This window comes from Xyrauchen texanus, chromosome 7, assembly GCF_025860055.1.
Source record: "Xyrauchen texanus isolate HMW12.3.18 chromosome 7, RBS_HiC_50CHRs, whole genome shotgun sequence".
Lineage (NCBI taxonomy): Eukaryota > Metazoa > Chordata > Actinopteri > Cypriniformes > Catostomidae > Xyrauchen > Xyrauchen texanus.
The window spans coordinates 49,657,144-49,676,684 of NC_068282.1; the positions used below are offsets into that span (position 1 = coordinate 49,657,144).

Below are 19,541 nucleotides of genomic sequence, written 5' to 3' on the forward strand. Positions count from 1 at the left end.
GGCCAGCCCTTCGCTCAGTCCAGTTACCAGCACCCATCCGACATAATTGGCTAGTCTGACCTCTGCCCAGTGGCTACCCATGTCCAGTCTATCCACTGCCCAGTAGTCGCTCATGTCCAGTCAGACCCCTGTCCAGCAGACGCCACTGAGCCTGACCCCTACCCACCACCAGCTACCAATCCCCAGTGTCCAGTGCTTAGTCTGCCCATGCCTTTCCTATCCTCTCCACCCTCGTTCCATTCCTCAAGCCTCCTCCCAAGCTGCTGGACCACGCCCCCTACCTGAACCATCTTGACAGGCCTCTGGACCTCGCCCCCTACCTGGATCCACACCCCTAGCCACCAGAATCTATCCCTTTCCAAGGCTACCTAACCCAGTCCCCTATGTTAAACCTCCTCCCTGGACCCTCCCACCGGTTCCACCTTATACTGCCCTGCTGGCTTCTCCCTGGTTTCCCTCTCTTTCTTTTATGTGTTGTTCTTTTTGTCTTGTCCGGTGTTTGATGTTCCTCTTTTTGGATGCCAGGTGGTGTCTCTTTGAGAGGGGTTGGTGACAGGATCCTAGCACTCTTATTCTGTGTCTGTGTTGAGCGCATGGCTATGGCGTACTCTCCTGACCATGCATTCTACCTGTCCTTGTTATTTGTCCCTGTGTAAGTGCACAGCTTCAGGTTGTGGTTTCCTTGCAATGCACTCTTCGGTCTGTGTTGTTTAATTTTTTGTCTCTCTGTGAGCACATTAATTCAGGTTTTGTTCTGTGCATGGTGTCTGGATCTTGACTCTCCAGTCTGGTTTGGTTTTGGTGTCGGGGTGCTCCACATCTTATCTTTCTTCCCTCGATCCCTCACTGGTAAGCTCCCTTTGTGTTAGTATGTCTGTTATGGACGCCAGGAGGCATCCGTCAGGGGAGGGGTACTGTCACAGTCTGGCCTGACTCTGCCTCCCCTGACTTTGTCTCGTCTGAATGTTTTTTCCTGTGTTGTCTTGTCTCTCACACCCTCTTGTGTCTTGCAGGTGCCACGTGGAAAACGACAGATCTGTTACCCGGGCAACAGCTCATTCTCCAATTAACATCATCAGCGGCACCTGCTCCCTATCTACCTTTTTCCTACTTTAGTTCCGCTTTTGTTCTGTTCTGTGCCAGTTTGTTTTGTTGAGGCTTGTGTGAGTCGTGTGATCTCCAGTCGATGTATCCCTGGGATTTCCTGAAGACATCAGTTGGTTTTTGGTTGGTTGGTTTTACAAGTTGATTATTCTGCTTTCTGTTTTTTCCCCCCTAGTGGAAGTTTTTTTTTTTATTATTTATTTTGTAATAAAGCCCTTTACTTACCTTCCTGCATTTTGGTCCTATCCTTCAATCCGTGAAAATAGAGACTTTACAGCAGCATTCACAAGGACATCCACACAATGGGGAGTTATTCCTTTGCATTCATTCATTCATTCATTCACATTTCATTAGAGAGAATTATCACGTGTGAGTATTTTTATACTTATGCACAGACGTTATGAGCGAGCATCATTAGACCACATATTCAAACAATTGAGACTTCTAAAAACTCTAAACATGTGCTTTCTTTTAATGTGCTGATAGGCTAGCCCATATTTTTACATTTTTATACAGGACTATCAAATGTGAATTAATACATTTATACCATTGTGTCATATTATGTTATATTCTCCTAGCAATAAAACTAAAGAAAAAGTGAACAGTATCAATATTTATGGGAGCAGAATACTTAACAAATAAAATATTTGAAAATATTTGAAAAATAATCGTAATTTTCCATCACATAAATTTAAGCTGGAAGTGTTGTGACCACAATATTTGTATTATATTTGTCTCATACATGCATTAAGTGTTTTATGCTACACTTTTAATAACCAGAAATGTTATGTATTTCAAACCTGTTGTTGATGAGCTTTGTTATTCATTATCTGTTGTAGTATTTTATTAGTAGTTAATATGTGCTATTAACCGATGTTACCCCAAAGCTCAAACACGTATTATTTTTAAGTGTGATTATTTTTTAGTGACTTTTTGCTTTCAGATGTTACCCCAATAGTTTATTAGCAACAAAGAAATGCACAACAAAGTGTGTTGAGTGTGTCGCTCCAATGCACAGGTAGCGATCCACAAATAAATGCTGGAAAGAGTTGTGTTTGTGAGTTAAAAAATATATTTGTATATATCTATATATGTATGCATATACTCCGTGCCCTCGTGGGGGTACTGGAAATTATCGCAACTACTTCAGGTGGATTAACTGTATAAATCCATGTAAACATCCAAGTTAATCACTGCCATTCATGTGATCGACAACTGGAGTGTAAACAGAGGTGCACAGCGAGGTGCACGGGGCGCGTGTGAGATGTGCGGGCACGAGGCAATCGTATAGCGAAGAGAGTGTGTCTGCAATCATTCACTATTTCCTATATAGTGAATGGCAGTTAGTGCACTATATCTCAGCAGTAAGTGAATGAAATTAGTGAATTAGGACACTGATGTTGGGTGTCGGCACTTTGGGGCTGTTGCATAAACAACGTCATATATGAAATTTTAAAATACTTGGGCATTACTATTTATTCTTATTAAATCCTATATTATTACAATACATCTTAATTCTGTTTGTCATTTTTAATTAATACTGTGTGTTAATATAAAGAGTAAACACATTTTATAAAATAAAGAGTACATTTTAAAATGTATCTGTATGTTTTGTCTCTCTATATGTTATTATATTATTTTAATTAAGTAATGATTTGTCAGAAAGTTATTTACTACATTAAGCATGAAATAAAACATTGCAGGAGTGAAGGAAGCAGTAAACTCCCAGCTCATGCGTCTTCCCCGTGGTGGACTGTGGGAAATGAACCATTGTCTGAAATGAGAGTGCATTGTCGGTAATAATGAGTGAACAAAAGTAGGGAAAGAGTGGCTCACTCAGAATTCAGACACTACAAAATGGCAGACACCCAAAATAGTGCACTAAATAGTGGATGGGGTGGTTTCAGACAGAGCAAGTGTTCCACGACTGGGGTTGGTGCCCTACGCAGGCTGCGTACTCTGCTGTACAGAACTAATGATCTAAATACTTACGACACTGAAAACTGTAACTACACTGAAATAAGAATCCACACCGGACTTTAAAAGCTATGAAATAGTGAAAGAAAGCATTAATAAAGCACGATCTTGCTTTGGTTTATATTTCAGCATTATATATAATGACCTTGTGGGACATTTTCATGTTGTCACTGTAATGTTTCCAAACCTCTCTTATTGACAAATTCATCCAGATCTGACAAGGGCCCTTAAATGGGTAGTTCACCCCAAAATTACAATTCTCATTATTTACACACCCAGATGTGTATGACTTTCTTTCATCTTTTGAGCTCAAATGAAGATTTTTAGAAGAATTTCTCAGCTCTGTAGGTCCATACAATGCAAGAGAATGGGTGGCAACATTTTAAAATTAAACAAAATCACATAATTCAGTATAAAAGTAATCCATAAGACTCCAGTGGTTAAATCGGTATCTTCAGAAGAGATGTGATTGGTGTGGATGAGAAACAGAGAAACAGATCACCTTCACATTCTTCTTGGTGATTCACAATCTTCTCTGCATAGCGCCCCCTGCTGTCTAGCAAAAAATGACAAACACTGATCCATTTATCACCCACACCAATCATATCACTACTGAACTCATGGATTTAACCACTGGAGTCTTATGGGTTACTTTTATGCTGCCTTTATGTGCTTTTTAGAGCATCAACATTTTGGCCTACAGAGCTAAAATATTATTTTAAAAATTTTAATTTGTGTTCTGCAGAAGAAAGTAAGTCATTCACATCTGGGATGGCATGAGGGTGAGTAAATGATTAGAGAATTTTCATTTTTGGATAAACTATCTCTTTAAAGTGATAGCTCAGCCGTAATTTAATATTCCGTCATAATTTTCTTACCCTCATGTTGTTCCAAACCAGTGTGATGATTTGTATTATGTGGAATATAAAATATGTTAGACAGAATGTTAGGAACTGATAGTCTCAGTCACTTTCAAAATATTAAGAAAAACAAATACTGTATAAAATCTCCTTATTGTTTAGCATGGAAGAAAGAAAGTCATACGGGTTTGGAACAACATGATGTTGAATGATGACAGAATTTCCATTAATAATAATAATAATTCTGTAGTACAAGTTCAATGTGTATTATGTAATGGAATATAGGGCAGTAAACATCTATTATGTCATTTGTGAAAGTAACGATTTTAATTGGATACTTTCTTACTCTTACTCAAGTAATTATTTATGTTAGTACATTTACTTCTACTTGAGTAATTATATATTTTAAGTAATTGTACTTTTACTTGAGTACAGTTTTTGGCTACTCTACCCACCTCTGCAAATGACTGATGTTTGTCAGTAAGCTGCAATACGCTTCCTTAGTCTTGTTCCAGACACTGATGTTTCTTTTCTGTGGTACACACATTATATTTTCCTACTAAAATCATAGTAAGGTTTAGGGTTTGGGAAAAGGGGTTAGACTTTGTGGTTAGGTTGTTCATTGGTTCGTTTATGGGAGTAAAAATCATATGTTTTTGTTGAAGCTAACTGGTATGCTTTCTTATGACTTTGCCGTCTCATACTGCTTTTACAACTTGTCATGAGACCAGGTTGGTATAATTTTGGTGGAAAAATGAAGGCGAGAGAAGGTGGAGGCTATTTAATAAAAATTTAAATGAAACACAAAAACATAACACTGGAAATCATAGAAATGCAAAACACTGGAGAGCAAAACAACCAAACCATTACAGCCATACATAGAAAAGAAATGAAAAGACAGAGCACATGAGGGCAATATATACACAGGGACTAACAATGTTAACAAGAAACACCTGGGGAACAATCAGAGGGTAACAAGGAACAGATTCAAATACAAGAACTAAAACATTATTTCAAAAAAGAGCCCTACAAAACTAAAGTCCAGAGGAGCAGCGGAGGACCCAGAGACTGCCGTGGAACAGGAGACCAGGGCAGAGGACCCAGAGACCGGCATGGACAAGGAGACCAAGGCGGAGCCAGCGAGGAACCAGAGACAAGCATACTGCAGGAGGAGGAGACTCAGGGGGCGAGGCCACACGAGGAAGAGACTCAGGGGGTGAGATGGCCGCAGAGGCTGGCTCGTGATCACCGTGGACATTGGCTCGTGGTCCGTGGCAGGTGTGGACGCTTGCTTGTGGTCCATGGCAGGTTTGGATGCTGGTTTTTGGTCCGTGGCAGGCGTGGACGCTTGCTCGTGGTCCATGGCAGTTGTGGATGCTGGTTTGTAGTCCGTGGCAGGCGTGGACGCTTGCTCGTGGTTCATAGCAGGTGTGGATGCTGGTTTGAGGTCCGTGGCAGGCGTGATGCTGGCAGTGACTGAGAAATGGCCTCCGTGGCCGAGAGTGTTGGCAGCATCGGGGAAACGGCTTCCGTGACCGAGAGCGCTGGCAGCAACAGGGAAATGCCTCTGTGGCAGAGAGCACTGGCAGCAGCATGGGACCGGAGTAGGTTGAGACCACTGGAACCACCGATGTGACCACCAAGTTTGAGACCACCGGGACCCCCGGAGCTGGGACGAGACCACTTCTATCGAGTGGGCGTTAGGTGATCCGGTGTAGGAGGAGAAAGCAAGCCTTAAAGCGTAGACGATGTATTTGACCAAAGAGAGATCACATTTTCCTCCTGGTAAACAAGACTTAATTGGCTCGTTTAGGCCGAAACTAAATAATTATTTTAGTTCAATGTCACCCCAGCTTACACAGTGTGCCAGGGCACAGAAAAGCTCAGTATACCCTTCTATGAAGTCAAACTCCTGCTGAAGAGACAGCTAGATCCATTGGAAGGTCAGTTCTACTGTAATGCTGGTGGAGAATTAAGGCAAGAGAAGGTGGATCTAAATAGAGGCTATTTAATCAAAACTTATATGAAGTAAATCTTAGAAACGTAAACACTTGAGAGCAAACAACCAAACTATTACAGCCAAACCTAGAAAAGAACTGACAAAAGACAGAGCACATGAGGGCAATAAATACACAGGGACTAACAAGGTTAACAAGAAACACCTGGGGAACAATCAGAGGGGAACAAGGAACAGATTCAAGAACAAGACCTAAAACATTATATCAAGAGAAGAGTCCATATAAAAGTTCAGAACATATGTTACAGTTGGGATGTTTTTGAACATCAAAAGGCGCTGTGAGTCGCCATGTCACTAAAGCAGTTCCACCAGCACGGTTCTCTATCCTTAGTATGGTTAACTAACCATGCGAAAAAATCCCGAAATCCAGGACAAAAATAGTTTCTCCTTCAATAGATTATTTCCAGGACACGGACCATGCTCATTTAGAAATGTACTCACCGTTTGGCCTGATGGTGGAAGAGCGCCTAACCCTTATTTCAAAACAACAAAACTTTGATTTTTCATCTTATGACTCCTTTAAAAAAACAACTTACAACTTATAAAAACAACTTACAGACTCAAATATATAAGAGTGAAAGCAGCTGATTGTTTTACTGCAGTTGATGAATGCGTTCAGGAGTAATTCTTCTCCAGGGAATTCTCTTTACTGGGCTCTTGTAAATGTTCTGTACTTATGTTTTTAATTAGAGACGAGTCCGGGCGGCAGGTCTCTGCACTCATGACTAAAATAAGCACAGGTCTTTTTGAACGCCGCTGTATGCTCCTGTGGAGATTTCAGCAGGCAGTAATTCAAAGGTGATGTGAGAAATTATGTTTTATGAGGCAGGAGGGCACAAAAGCCAAACACACGGCTAATCGAGACCACCGACAAGCACACACACACTTCCACACTTTTCCACTCGTATATTTCACACTCTTTAGGTTGCGTCAGGGGAGATAATATGGTAAAGAGCAGCATGAAGATACTGCGTGAATTCTCCTTTCATTATTCCATAGGGGAAAAAACAAAAAAAATAATAATTTAACTATACAAATATCACAGTTTACCAATGGTTACTGTAGTACAACCATGTCTTTTTTGACTATAGTAAAACTGTAGGCTGTAGTACCCATAGATGTGGGCAGAAACATGGTTTAACTACAGCAATATTGTAGCAATCATGACTGTTGCAGGGTATTCAACGATTTGATTATTTATTGGTGGCATCCATTTTTTAATAGGGTATGCTATATCCATATACTAATCATGTCTTTACTATATATTAACCATGGTAATTGCATGGTTACTAAGGTTAATCACCATACAATTATGATTTTTATCACTATATTTTTTGTTACTATGGTTTCCCTACGAATATCATGGTAATAAAATATGATTACTGTATTAAAACCGTGGTATATTTATTAAGAGGGAATGCACATTTCATTGCGAGGATATGCACTTTTGTTTTTTACGCATTTTGTTGATCTAAAACACAATAGAACATCAAACTTAAATCCTACTTAAATCTGTTTGGGGGAACAATTAACTCTGTGCTTGGGCCACTTTTATTCTCCATATGCACAACATCACTGGGACCCATCATCCAGTCACATGGTTTCTCTTACCACTGCTACGCTGATGACACGCAACTCTACTTGTCTGTCTAGCCCAACGACACAACAGTGACCGCTCGAATCGCTGCCTGTCTGGCAGATATCTCAGCCTGGATGAAGGAACACTCCTGGTCCTTCCAGCCAACCCTGCTGTTGAACACAACATCACCGTGCAGCTGGGTCCAACTACAGTTTCGCCTTCAAAAACGGTCAGAAATCTAGGGGTAACCATTGATGATGAGCTAAATTTCACAGACCACATCTCAAAGACCGCAAGATCATGTAGATTTACACTCTACGATATCAGGAAGATAAGACCCTTCCTCTCTGTACATGCCACACAACTGCTCGTTCAGTCACTTGTCATAACTAGACTGGACTACAGTAACGCTCATTGCAGGCCTTCCTGCATGTGCAATTAGACCCCTGCAAATGATCCAGAATGCAGCAGCACGTCTGGTCTTTAATGAACCTAAGAGAGCACATGTTACACCACTCTTTGTCTCTCTCCACTGGCTGCCGGTTGATGCATGTACTAAATGGAGTGGTGGTGGTCTAGTGGTCTATGCACATAACTGGTAATCAGAAGGACACTGGTTCGAACCCACCACCACCACCATTGTGTACCATTGAGCAAAGCACTTAACTCCAGGTCGCTCCAGGGGGATTGTCCCTGTAATAAGGGCACTGTAAGTTGCTTTGGATAAAAGCGTCTGCCAAATGCATAAATGTAAAATGTAAATACAAAACAGTCACTGGGTCTGCTCCAGCATACCTAAAAACATTTATGCAGAGCTACGTTCCCACCAGAAGCCTGCGGTCGGCTAAGGAACGTCGCCTTGTCGTACCAAAACACTTTCCCGGACTTTCAGTTTCATCATACCACGGTGGTGGAATGACATTCCCAACTCAATCCGTGAAGCTGACTCACTCTCTATCTTCAAAAAAATGGCTAAAAACACATATTTTCCAAAAGCACTTAACCAGTCAAAAAAAAAATAAAAAAAAATAACATATTTACATTTCTTGTTGCACTTAAATCTGTTTTGTATACTATTCTGATGATAGTGAAACTTTGTAGTATGGCACTTTTCGTACCACTATCTCCTTAAGATAAAAGCGTCTGCCAAATGAATAAATGTAAATGTAACTCGCTTTTAGTGCCACACAGTGGACACTGCAGGTTGTGTATATCCTAGGCTACATGCGCCAGCCAGGCAACTGCCATTGAGATGAATGTGAACGCTAACGGATAGAGAACTCCACATTTAATAGAACATTTGTTAACCAATCAATGACACCAAATCAGAGTGCCCACCCGAAGGCAATGTGACCTTGGCATAATGACCAATCACAATCTCTACTGGATCAGAACGTCACCGGACAGCAGAACAAGCGTGATTGAATTCCAGAGGTTTGTTTAGGTTAAAGCATGCTCATGCCCCTCTGTCCTGCAGACGTGTAAAATGCGGTCTTTCCACCTCTCTGTGCCACAGACGTGTGCTGTGGATCTAATGCGTGTTATTTAAGGTGTGTTTCTTACGAGCGCATGGGTATTTAATAATGTCAAGTGTAGTTGAATCTGACAGCTGAAGGCACAGAATAATGTTCGTTAAAGCGCTCCTCTGAAAATCGAATCGTAGAGGTCAGAGGTCACTGTGGTACACTGTTTAGTTGAGCAGGATGAGGGCCATTCTTATAATTCACCCACAGCTTTATTTCAACCACTGAACTGAGAAGAAAACCTCCTGTAGCATGAAGAACTGAAATCAGATCAGTGTGTGTGTTTAAATAAGTGTAAGGAGATAATGAGATCCCGTCCTCTCACCTCACCTGAAATCCCCTCACAATCAGAGGACTGTAGATTCAGAAGCCTTGCTCATAGTTCAGGAAATGCCATTGAATTATTATTATGTTTAATGTATCAACATTTGTCTCAGATGTTTCAATGCTGTTGGAGGAATAACAATAGACAGAAATGCTGGTGAAGAGCTGTAAAATAAATGTGGATAGCAGAACTCATTTGCCCTTGGAAGAACTGGAGAACTAATGTGTGGGTTCATTTGAGATCTCTGATTTTTTAAACTTTGGCATCTTAGCAAATCTGAGAACAGTTCAAGATCCCTAGATGACATTTTGTCTTTTTGTTTGCTTTCCAATGAATCAAATATTTTTTTATGAGATCAAATTAAGATATTAAAGAGATCTCATTTGTGAATTTTTTGTACAATATTGTGAAACAAACCTGTGTGTGTGTGTGTGTGTACGTATGTGTGTGTGTGTGTGTGTGTTACACAGGATGTCAAGTATTACACCACCTGGCTAACTTGGCAGAATTCTATCACATGACCAAAGGAACAGGTACACAGGTATAAACAGTTAACACACACACACACATACACTCACACACACAAACACACATACACATGTACACACACACAAACACATATACACACACTTTCTATCACACACACACACATCACCACAAACACACATGCACACACACATATACACACACACACTCTCTCTCACACACACACATATACACATACACACAAATACACATTGACACAAACACACACAAACCACACAATCACAAACACACACAGCTGAACAGGTGCTAAAGTTCATGTTTCAGCATTACATTCATTTTTCCTATTTTGTGCCACTCCACACACAAACATTCTGTGTTTTTCGTTCTTTTAAGTTTTGTACTGAATTGACTAAATCCCCACCTGCTCTCCAAGATTCACATTAGAGTTTGACGGAACATTCCGGGTTTAATACAAGTTAAACTCAATCGACAGCATTTGTGGCTTAAAGATCTGTGATCCAGTGAGACATTTACAATGGAAGTTAATGGGGCAAATTGTTTCATGTTAAAATACTAATGTTTCAAAAGTATAGCCACAAAACAAACAATATTGATAACCTTTTCTGTGTTCAGTTATATCCAATTTTACAACTTTGTTGCCTTGACGACATAATGCCATGAACCCTGTATTCTTGCAAAGGTTATGATTTAACCCTTTAAGCTTGGATGGGCCTGTGAGGAAAAAAAAAGTGTCTGTTTTGATAATATATATATATATAATTGCACTGTACATATTATTGAGTAAAAACATCAAACTGATCAAATAGTCATGTGTCATATGTCATTGGAAAGCTCTTAAAGAGTAAAATACAACCAGTCTATTTGTTTCACTCAAAGACAAATATATAGCGAGTAACAGCTAAATATATGTCTTTGACAATTATGATGGTGTTGCTTATATGCTGCATTTTCACGGAACATAAAATATCACATATCATTAATTAGAGTCAGTGATTATCTTTCAAATGAGTCCACACATAAGATAATCAGATGTATAGATCATTAGATAATCCAAACGAAGCACAATGTTACATATGACCACCAGGAGATGGCGCCAAATACACGACACAGACTCAATGATGACTCAAATGACACAGAATGAAACTCATTCTGTGAAATCTAATGACTAAAATCATGTCTGCATGCTATGCAAACCTTTAGTCATTGTTGTGTTTGATGTGTAATTAGTTCTTATGTACAATTATTATCTTTTATTTGTTTGGAGATGTTTTTGGACACATGATCAATTATATTTGTAATGTTGTAACTTTTGATTGCTTTGTCGAATCAACACAACATTTGGATTGATTGGAAAAAAAAACAGAAGCAGTTGAATTGACCCCATTCACTTCCATTGTATGTGTCTCAATGTAATCTTGATTTTTGCTTTTTTATTAATTAAAGGAGGGACGTGTTAAAATTGACTTTAATATTATTCAACAGATGCTGTCAACTGATCTTAACTTGTAACTTGTAATTAACCTGGAATATGCATTTTTCCAATCCTGAATATTGTTGTTCTCAGATAAAGCAGGAATTCAACCAATAAATATGCAGCTCTGCAAAAAAAACTAAATAAAAAAATGCAGGCACACACACACACACACACACACAGACACATACACACAGGGTGAGGCTGGCAGGGGAAGGCTGGGAAATATGTCAGCTCAGCCAATGAGAACGATTCATAGTGCGACAGGATTTTCAGGATCTGGATTGATTCTCTCTCTTTCTCTCTGTATGTGTCCCTCATTCACTGCCAAATCTTTGGCCTGCACTTCCAAAAAGACCCTCTCTCTCTGTGTGTGTCTGTAAAGGTGTGTGCTGTGAGATCCGAGTGTTTCAAAGGGTGCAACAGACCTTAAATAGACATTATGTTCCCGAGGACATTACAGTCCTCTGAGCAGAGTGACTTTTTCAGATTTTGCTAACTTCTGGGGGACATGTTTGTCAACCCCCAACCCCCCATACACACACTTGCACACACACACACACAAGCACGCACGTACACACACTCACACACACACATGCACGCACACACCAACACACACAAGCACGTACACACACTCACATATGCACACACTCACATATGCACACACACACACACACATGAACACATGCACACACACACACATTCACATATGCACACATTCACACATGCACGCACACACACACTCACATATGCACGCATGCACACACAAACACATACTCACACACACTCACATATGCACACATGCACACACACGTCTACTGTTGTAAAGGCGTTAATTTCTTAATATCATTAAGTTGTTGTGAAAAGCATTGCATAGACTATTTTGTAGTTATTTATATTTATTTTCTAATGTAAATACAGAATGCAATAAAGAGACAGTGAGAGTATTTAGAAGGTAATTCAGACTGGATTGAATCCAAACACACCATGACAATATTCAAAATCAGCATGAAACGCTGTTCACAACCCATTTTAGTTCTCTAATGTGATGTGTTTTTGAGTGAAACAGGACATTTGATTGAATGGCAAAACATGTCTCTCTATGACAGCTGGTCGAGGGGAGGGGTTGAGGAATAAAAAGGCATTATGACGTCAGCTGAGAAGGAAAGTTGTTTCATTTGCGATGTGTATAGGGATGAGGCAAGCTATTATATTTGGATGAACATTTTTACGGGAGTTTGTTGCAATCGTAAATCTCACAACACCTCCCTTTGCAGGTATTTAGTGACATCTGTATTTGTATAAATGATTTACAAATAAATACATTTGCTTTGTTTGAGCTTTTTCCCTAAAATGTCTGTAATCATGGTAATTAGCTTTATAAAATCATTAGATGTCAATGGGATGTCCTCATTATATTGCTAGATAAATGTGTGTGTACATCATTGGTAAAATGCAACAGTGCAAAAGATAACTGCTCATGGTTTACTATAACACACACTCTCTCTCTCTTTCTCTTGAACACTTATATAGTCTCTCTCTCTATATATATATAAAATACAGTCTGTCTCTCTCAGTGTGGATGAGTGTGGACAATAGTCTCAGCAGTGTCCCCTGATTGCCTCTTTCACATGTTAATGAGCATCTCTGCGTTCCGGCTCTTTCTCAAATCTCCACAAATTATACAGCAAACACAGAAAAGGAAAATCCAACATCTTTTTTCCCCTCCTTTTTTTATTCAACAAACTGACATGTAAATGTGAGTGTAAGTGTTGCACTCAGCCGCTCTGATCGACAGCTAATTGTAGCCATCAAATGTGTAAAATGCTCTTTTATTTGAACACACAGCAAGATCAAAAACAAATCAACTCACCATTCCTGCCTGTTTAAGAGAGAGAGAGACAGAGACACAGAGACACAGAGAGAGAGAGAGAGAGAGAGAGAGATGTTCGTTGTCACGGCGATGACTGCATTTATTTGCATTACACTTTTGAATATAAATATTTGCTGGTTTGCTAATTTTGTCTCTTGCTGAGATATGAATGGTGTCGAGTCTTTTTAAGTGATTGTATTTTGAAGTGCTGCATCTGCCGGAAGAGAGAGAGAGAGAGAGAGACATACACCTGAGTCTGAAACAATGTTTAATTATGTAACACTCATATTTTGAATATAGTCATGGTTAAAGTTCTTTGTTCAGCATGACACACAGTATTTTGTCTATATGCACGTCTTTTAGTGGTTCTTGCACAAAATGGCATTAAAATGTTCCTTAATCAAATGTATCAAGTTGCATTCTTCTGTTGGAAGATCTAGTTCCTGATATGTAAACTAAGGTTAACAGTTGGTCTGTATAAGTGCTGTGCAATGATATCGTGTGTGTTGTGTATTGTTGTACATTTGGAACACTGTATCGACCAATCAGCAACCAGAATGGAAAGTGTCTGTTCCGTTTTGGAAAGAATGGAATGTAACAGCTTAGTAACAGTTTCGTTGTCTGTTACATCGTTTTTTAAACAAGTACTGCAACATTTGACATGACATTTATCTGTAACACATATAAGCGTTCCCATTGTTTATGCTTTATAAAGGGGTTAATTAAAGACTTATAAGTAATTTAAAAGTGCATTATAAAGGATTAATATGCAGTTATAACAACATGAATACAAAGGGCGACTTGCAAGCGCACTGCGAATGGTGAGCATTTTAATTGTAATGTTATAAATGCTTAATAAATACCATCATTCATACTTACATTAATCACAAACATAACACTTGTTTTATGTTACAATTCATAACATTTCAAGGAGGGGTTATGCCATTTTGCTCCATATCCGCTTATATTATTACTGTAATGTCTTGACTCACTTGTGTCTCTTTCCTTGTCATGTTCATTTCAAAATAATGGTGCTACACCGAGTGCTGTCCCAATTTAACTAGTCCTGCAGTAGTTACCTAAATCTGCTAATCTCATTCACAGCATAAAGTATAACACATTAAAAAGCCTAATGACAATTAAACGATATGGAACTGCATGAACATAAGTCTCAAATGTTGCCAGATTATTATTAAATGCTTCATATGTGTCCGCTTCACATTAAGGTGCATTTTCATATGTTACTAATGTTGAATAAGTGTTATTAAGCATTTATAAGGTGAGGTAAAATGGCTCACTATTTGTCACGCATTTGCATGAAAGTCTCCCTTTTATGCATGTTGTTACAAGCACATATAAGTGATTTATAATGCATTTATAAATGATGTATTATTCATTAATAAACCCTTTTATAAACCCTTACAAAGGGGGAACATTAATGTAATTTATTATCTGATGCCATTTAGCTTAGAATTAAACCATATAGTCCACCGTATTGACTACAACTTCTTTATAAATACTTCATATGTGTCCACTTCACATTAAGCTGCATTTTTATAGGTTACTACTGTTGAATTTGTGTTATTAAGCATTTATAAGGTGAGGTAAAATGGCTTACTGTTTGGAAAGCAATTGCATGAAAGTCTCCCTTTATGCATGTTGTTAGAAATGCATAGTGATTTATAATGCATTTGTAAATGATGTATTACTCATTAATAACCCCCTTTATAAACCCTTACAAAGGGGGGACATTAATGATTTGTCTGATGCCATTTAGGGAAGAATTAAACCATATAGTCTACTGTATGCAGCCATGCACAGATTTAAAAACAGAAACAGGAAATTGTTTTCATTTCATACTGGTTTCAAACACGCACTGTGTCAAGCGTCTCATATCCGAGCAGGTCGAGTGTACTTCCACAAGAGGGCCAAAATCCTGTAAGGAGAAAGTCACGTTTTATTTCTTAGTATAAATGTAATTTACACTCCTGCAATGTTTATACTGCAACACAGCAGCAGATTTTACAAGATTCATATGCAAATGTACGTCAAGATTAGAGGTACAACAATTATTCCAGTTCTTGATAAATTATTCATTTAACAACCGTCAATTGTTAATTCCAAAAGAACAATACGTGATTATTTCTGCAGGCAGAGTTTCTATTTTAATGGACCTTACATTTTGGTGTGTGTGTGTGTGTGTGTGTGTGTGTGTGTGTGTGTGTTTGATAACTATATTAATGTCAGAATTTATTGTGAATGTTTTCCATTTCTTCTCTGCCTCAGAAAGCATACATCAAAATAGTTAAAAATATGTCGGCTGGTTCAGAGTCTCACTGTTTTACCTCACTGGAGACCTGACCTCTTTACAGAGAGAGAGAGAGAGAGAGAGAGAGAGAGAGAGAGAGAGCACTGCTCTCTTTGCCGAGCGTATGAAATGTCTCTTGTTTGATGTGTGTAAATGTAGAGAGTCGGCTAATAATCAGATCATTCATGTTGTGAGTCTCTCCTCTATACAGAACAAGTGCTACATGTGAAAATCAATACCTATTTGATGCATACAGCATTTGTAGCTGTGCAGTCAGTAGTCCAGAATGCTGTTATATACAGTAGAGTGAAGCGCATCTGAGCGCGCACAGCCCGAGGCTACAGTAAAAGAACTCATTTTATATGTTCGAGAGACTTTGAAATCACTCTCTCCGCAAACTCTACTCTCTAATTGTCCATCAATCTGTTTCTTCTTTTCTTTTCTTATGTCTGTATGTGTCTGTGTGCGAGATATACGTTCGTCCCATACAGCTGTCATTCACATTAACATTTGTCTGTGAATGGAACGGGTTTGTTGGCTAAATGCATAATTAATAATACAGATGAGAAATCGCTACTGCATGTAATGCGTGTGCATGCGTTGCTGTATGTGCAGAGAGGTGAACAGTCCGTGAACAGTCGGACAGGGTTTTTTGGCTGGTGATGTGCACGCACACAGAAAGCTGTGATAATAATGCTAATGAAACACACGTCCGTAACTCTAGTTCTGTTGCGTACGGTGCAGGTAATAATGACTAAGACATCATCCACACGTGACAGCAGTTCTTACAGTACAATGACAATAAGTGAGAAAAAACAAACAAAAACACACATTGTTTTTCCAACAGCACGGCGATGGTTTTTGCTAGCTTTTTATTTATTACACAACTTAACAGCAGTTCATCTTCCACAAGAACGAAAGCCTCTGCAAGTATTTTTTTAGCATGTTCCTATTTAATTTTTTTAAATGCAAAAGCACATATTTCGTTCTATGACACATTCATCGTTCCCTTTTTCTAAAAGGATTTGCGTGCTTGATAGCTTAATAAAAAGTTGCAATGCAGCATTGATAAAGACTGTTCGGAGAAATTCGCCTCAATGACTAAGGAGTCTTTTAATATCAAAATGCTAAAATATGTGACAGGTCAAGATTAAAGGAGAGGGTGTAACAGGAGCGAGCACAGAGAGGGGGCGTCTGTTTCCTCCATTAAATGAACAGATTCATGAACCCGGAGGGTTGTTGGATGAGGGTTTGGCTGTCTCACACAATGTATAATGAAGTGTCAAATATTCACATGCAGACAGACAGACAGACAGACAGATAGATAGACACTCTCAGAGAAAAAAAAAATACCATTTAAGGTATAAAGCTGTCTGGGGAAGTAGCCTTGTTTTAGGTACATATTTAAGCAGACAAAAAGGTTATTTTTTTTTTTTATATAAATATATTTTTTTTATATAAATAATTTTATATGAATTATGTAGGCCTACCCAAAACAAGTTTTAAATTTAAACTAGAGGTACAAAAAAAGTCCCCTTAAGTGTAAACACCCCAATGATGGCCGTTTTACCTAAAACTGTACCTTTTTTTTTCGGAGAATGTAGTAAAAAAAATTATAATAAAATAAAGCAATCTAATAAGGTGCTTCATGTAGGTAGATAGATAGATAGATAGATAGATAGATAGATAGATAGATAGATAGATAGATAGATAGATAGATAGATAGATTTTGATTGATTGATTGATTGATTGATTGATTTGTGCCACTCACCCTCATTAGATACAATGGGTCCATATGGACACACTCTAGCTCACGGACGAATGAAGCTCAAGTCCTCCACAAATAGTTGCACAGTTTAAACAAATATAGAATGAAATGGATAATAATAAACAATGATCCTAATACACAAAACAGTAAAGGGAAAATCTTTAGATCTCCACATTAGTGGTAGTATATTTGTAAAATATTACATTTGTCCAATTTTACTCAATCCTGTATATATGGATATACTACTACTAATAATAATAATTTTAATAATAATAAATACAATTAAAAAATTACAATTACATACCTGATTGATTATAGATTATTAGATTCATCTTTACACATTCCTCCAATCTCATGATTTCTGAACAGCATCATTCAGAGCTGATGCCAGTTGATTGACGTCTTAGTTATCCTCATACATTAATTCACACAAACCAGTGTCGCCCTCTGAAGATTCCAACACTAAAGCATAAAAAACACACATATTGCTGTAAAAGACCAAAAGTAATGAAGAAATAATGCAGGATCTCTACAGAAAATGCTCATTCACACCCTTGAATGCCTCAGAATCCCTCTGAAAGTCGTTTCGAACAGCAATTCATTATTGTATTTGTATGCAAAAATACTAAACTCAAAAAATAAATAAATACAAAACTATTACACTGTGTTAATTGTTTTATTTTAATAAATAATAATCTTACCTGTATACCAGCAGACTCACCTGTCACAGCAAAGAGCGCGAAATCCCTCACTAGAGAAACTCGCACGCGCTTCCCGCGTTTTTTCTGACAGGACGGTTTCCCTCATCAAACTCGTCTTTTACTACATTCTGTTTTTAACGTCCTCCTCTTCTATTCCACCTACAATCGTGTGTGTAGTCGGAGCTGAAGAAAAAGAGAGTGAACGTGCTCGAACTTTCTTCAAACGTTTTTCGTGTCTCCGCTTTAAATGTGTCCTGATGTTCTGTGCTATATGCGCGTGCGCGTGTGCGCGCGTGTTTGCGCGTGCGTGCGCGCCCTTGTCCCTTTCCTCACAAAACACACACATGCACACACGTTTGGCTCTATTATCCCTCCCTGTGCTGATAGGTGGCGTGTGTTTCTCTCTCTCTTGAAAAGAAAAGGAGGAAAAATAAGTGTCATTAGAGGCGTGTAAACGCGTCAGTCCGAGCGCAGGTTTGAGTCCTGGAGTCTGTGAGAGGAGTCAGTCGCGAACCTGCGCGTCAGGAATAACGCGCCTCTTGTTTCTCAGGCTTTATTCTGGACTCAGAGACTATAACACACACAACGCAACACACACTCCTGCTGCAGCCGAGACTACAAGGTGAGACGCACTCATTTACATTCAAGCCATCTTTAAAATAGAAATATATTTGCTGGAATCAGGATGCTCTGGGTGAGAGTCAAACGCAAAGGTGTGTGGGTATTTTCCTCTTACCTTTGCGTTCACCTGTACAGGTGCGCTGAGCGACAGGGTGAACTCTTTCAAAACTGATATTTTATTTTAGAATAAGTCAGCACTTCATATATCAACCACACACGATTTTTTAAAGCTTTTAGGCATAAAATGTGTTTATTGTTCTGGTATATTCTGCATGATACGACGAATGCAGTCAATGATGGAGAATATTATTCCAGCAACGCAACACATTTATTGATATTTTGTAACCAAAAAATTCAGTTGTGACATAAAAAAATAAAATTAAAAATTATAATAAAAAAGATATATATTTATATATATATATATATATATATATATATATATATATATATATATATATATATATATATATATATATATATATATATAGAATGTATTTTAATGCAAAGTTAATAAAATTGGAAATAACTGTATTTATGCTGTTTGCGTCCTGATTAGTGCGATTTTCTATTTGATTCTGAAATTGTATCTGAATGCGTTTTATTTGAGCTGCGATCATTTTATTCAGAGGGCGAATATGTGTTGATCGTCAAACATTATGAAAATCCAGCTAAATTGTAAGTTTTCTGTATGCACCAATACTTCCAGCAAGAATTAAACCAGTCAAAAAAATGTCAGGAAAGGCAATATGCGTTGAGTTATCCCGTCTCCAAAATAATAAACTGTTTATTTTATTTTTAATTTATTTTTACTTAAAATGCAAATTAATGCAACCTAGCAAATCTTCTATTTTTATTAGCTATGCGACACATTTGCTGTAAAAAATAAAACGCCCCAAAATGAGCTCAA

General features: G+C 38.3%; 1 protein-coding gene and 1 long non-coding RNA gene across 4 annotated transcripts in view; one reads left to right on the forward strand and one right to left on the reverse strand.

The window, feature by feature from the left end:
* Positions 1 to 12,308: 12,308 nt before the first annotated feature.
* LOC127646349 (uncharacterized) lies at positions 12,309 to 18,319 on the reverse strand. Of its 2 annotated transcripts, XR_007970915.1 has the most exons (5): positions 18,034 to 18,319; positions 17,617 to 17,774; positions 17,316 to 17,443; positions 15,114 to 15,172; positions 12,309 to 13,450 (listed from the first exon to the last, which is right to left on the reverse strand). It is a non-coding gene; the product is annotated as an uncharacterized LOC127646349 (long non-coding RNA). The 2 variants fall into 2 exon arrangements; XR_007970914.1 differs by having other exon boundaries at positions 12,309 to 15,172.
* A 100-nt stretch (positions 18,320 to 18,419) lies between these two features.
* zeb2b (zinc finger E-box binding homeobox 2b) overlaps positions 18,420 to 19,541 on the forward strand; it is a 95,247-nt gene continuing 94,125 nt past the window's right edge. For both annotated transcript variants that reach the window (XM_052129829.1, XM_052129830.1), the window contains exon 1: positions 18,420 to 18,635. The gene's annotated coding sequence lies outside the window, so the exon portion shown is untranslated. The remainder of the gene's footprint in view (positions 18,636 to 19,541) is intronic.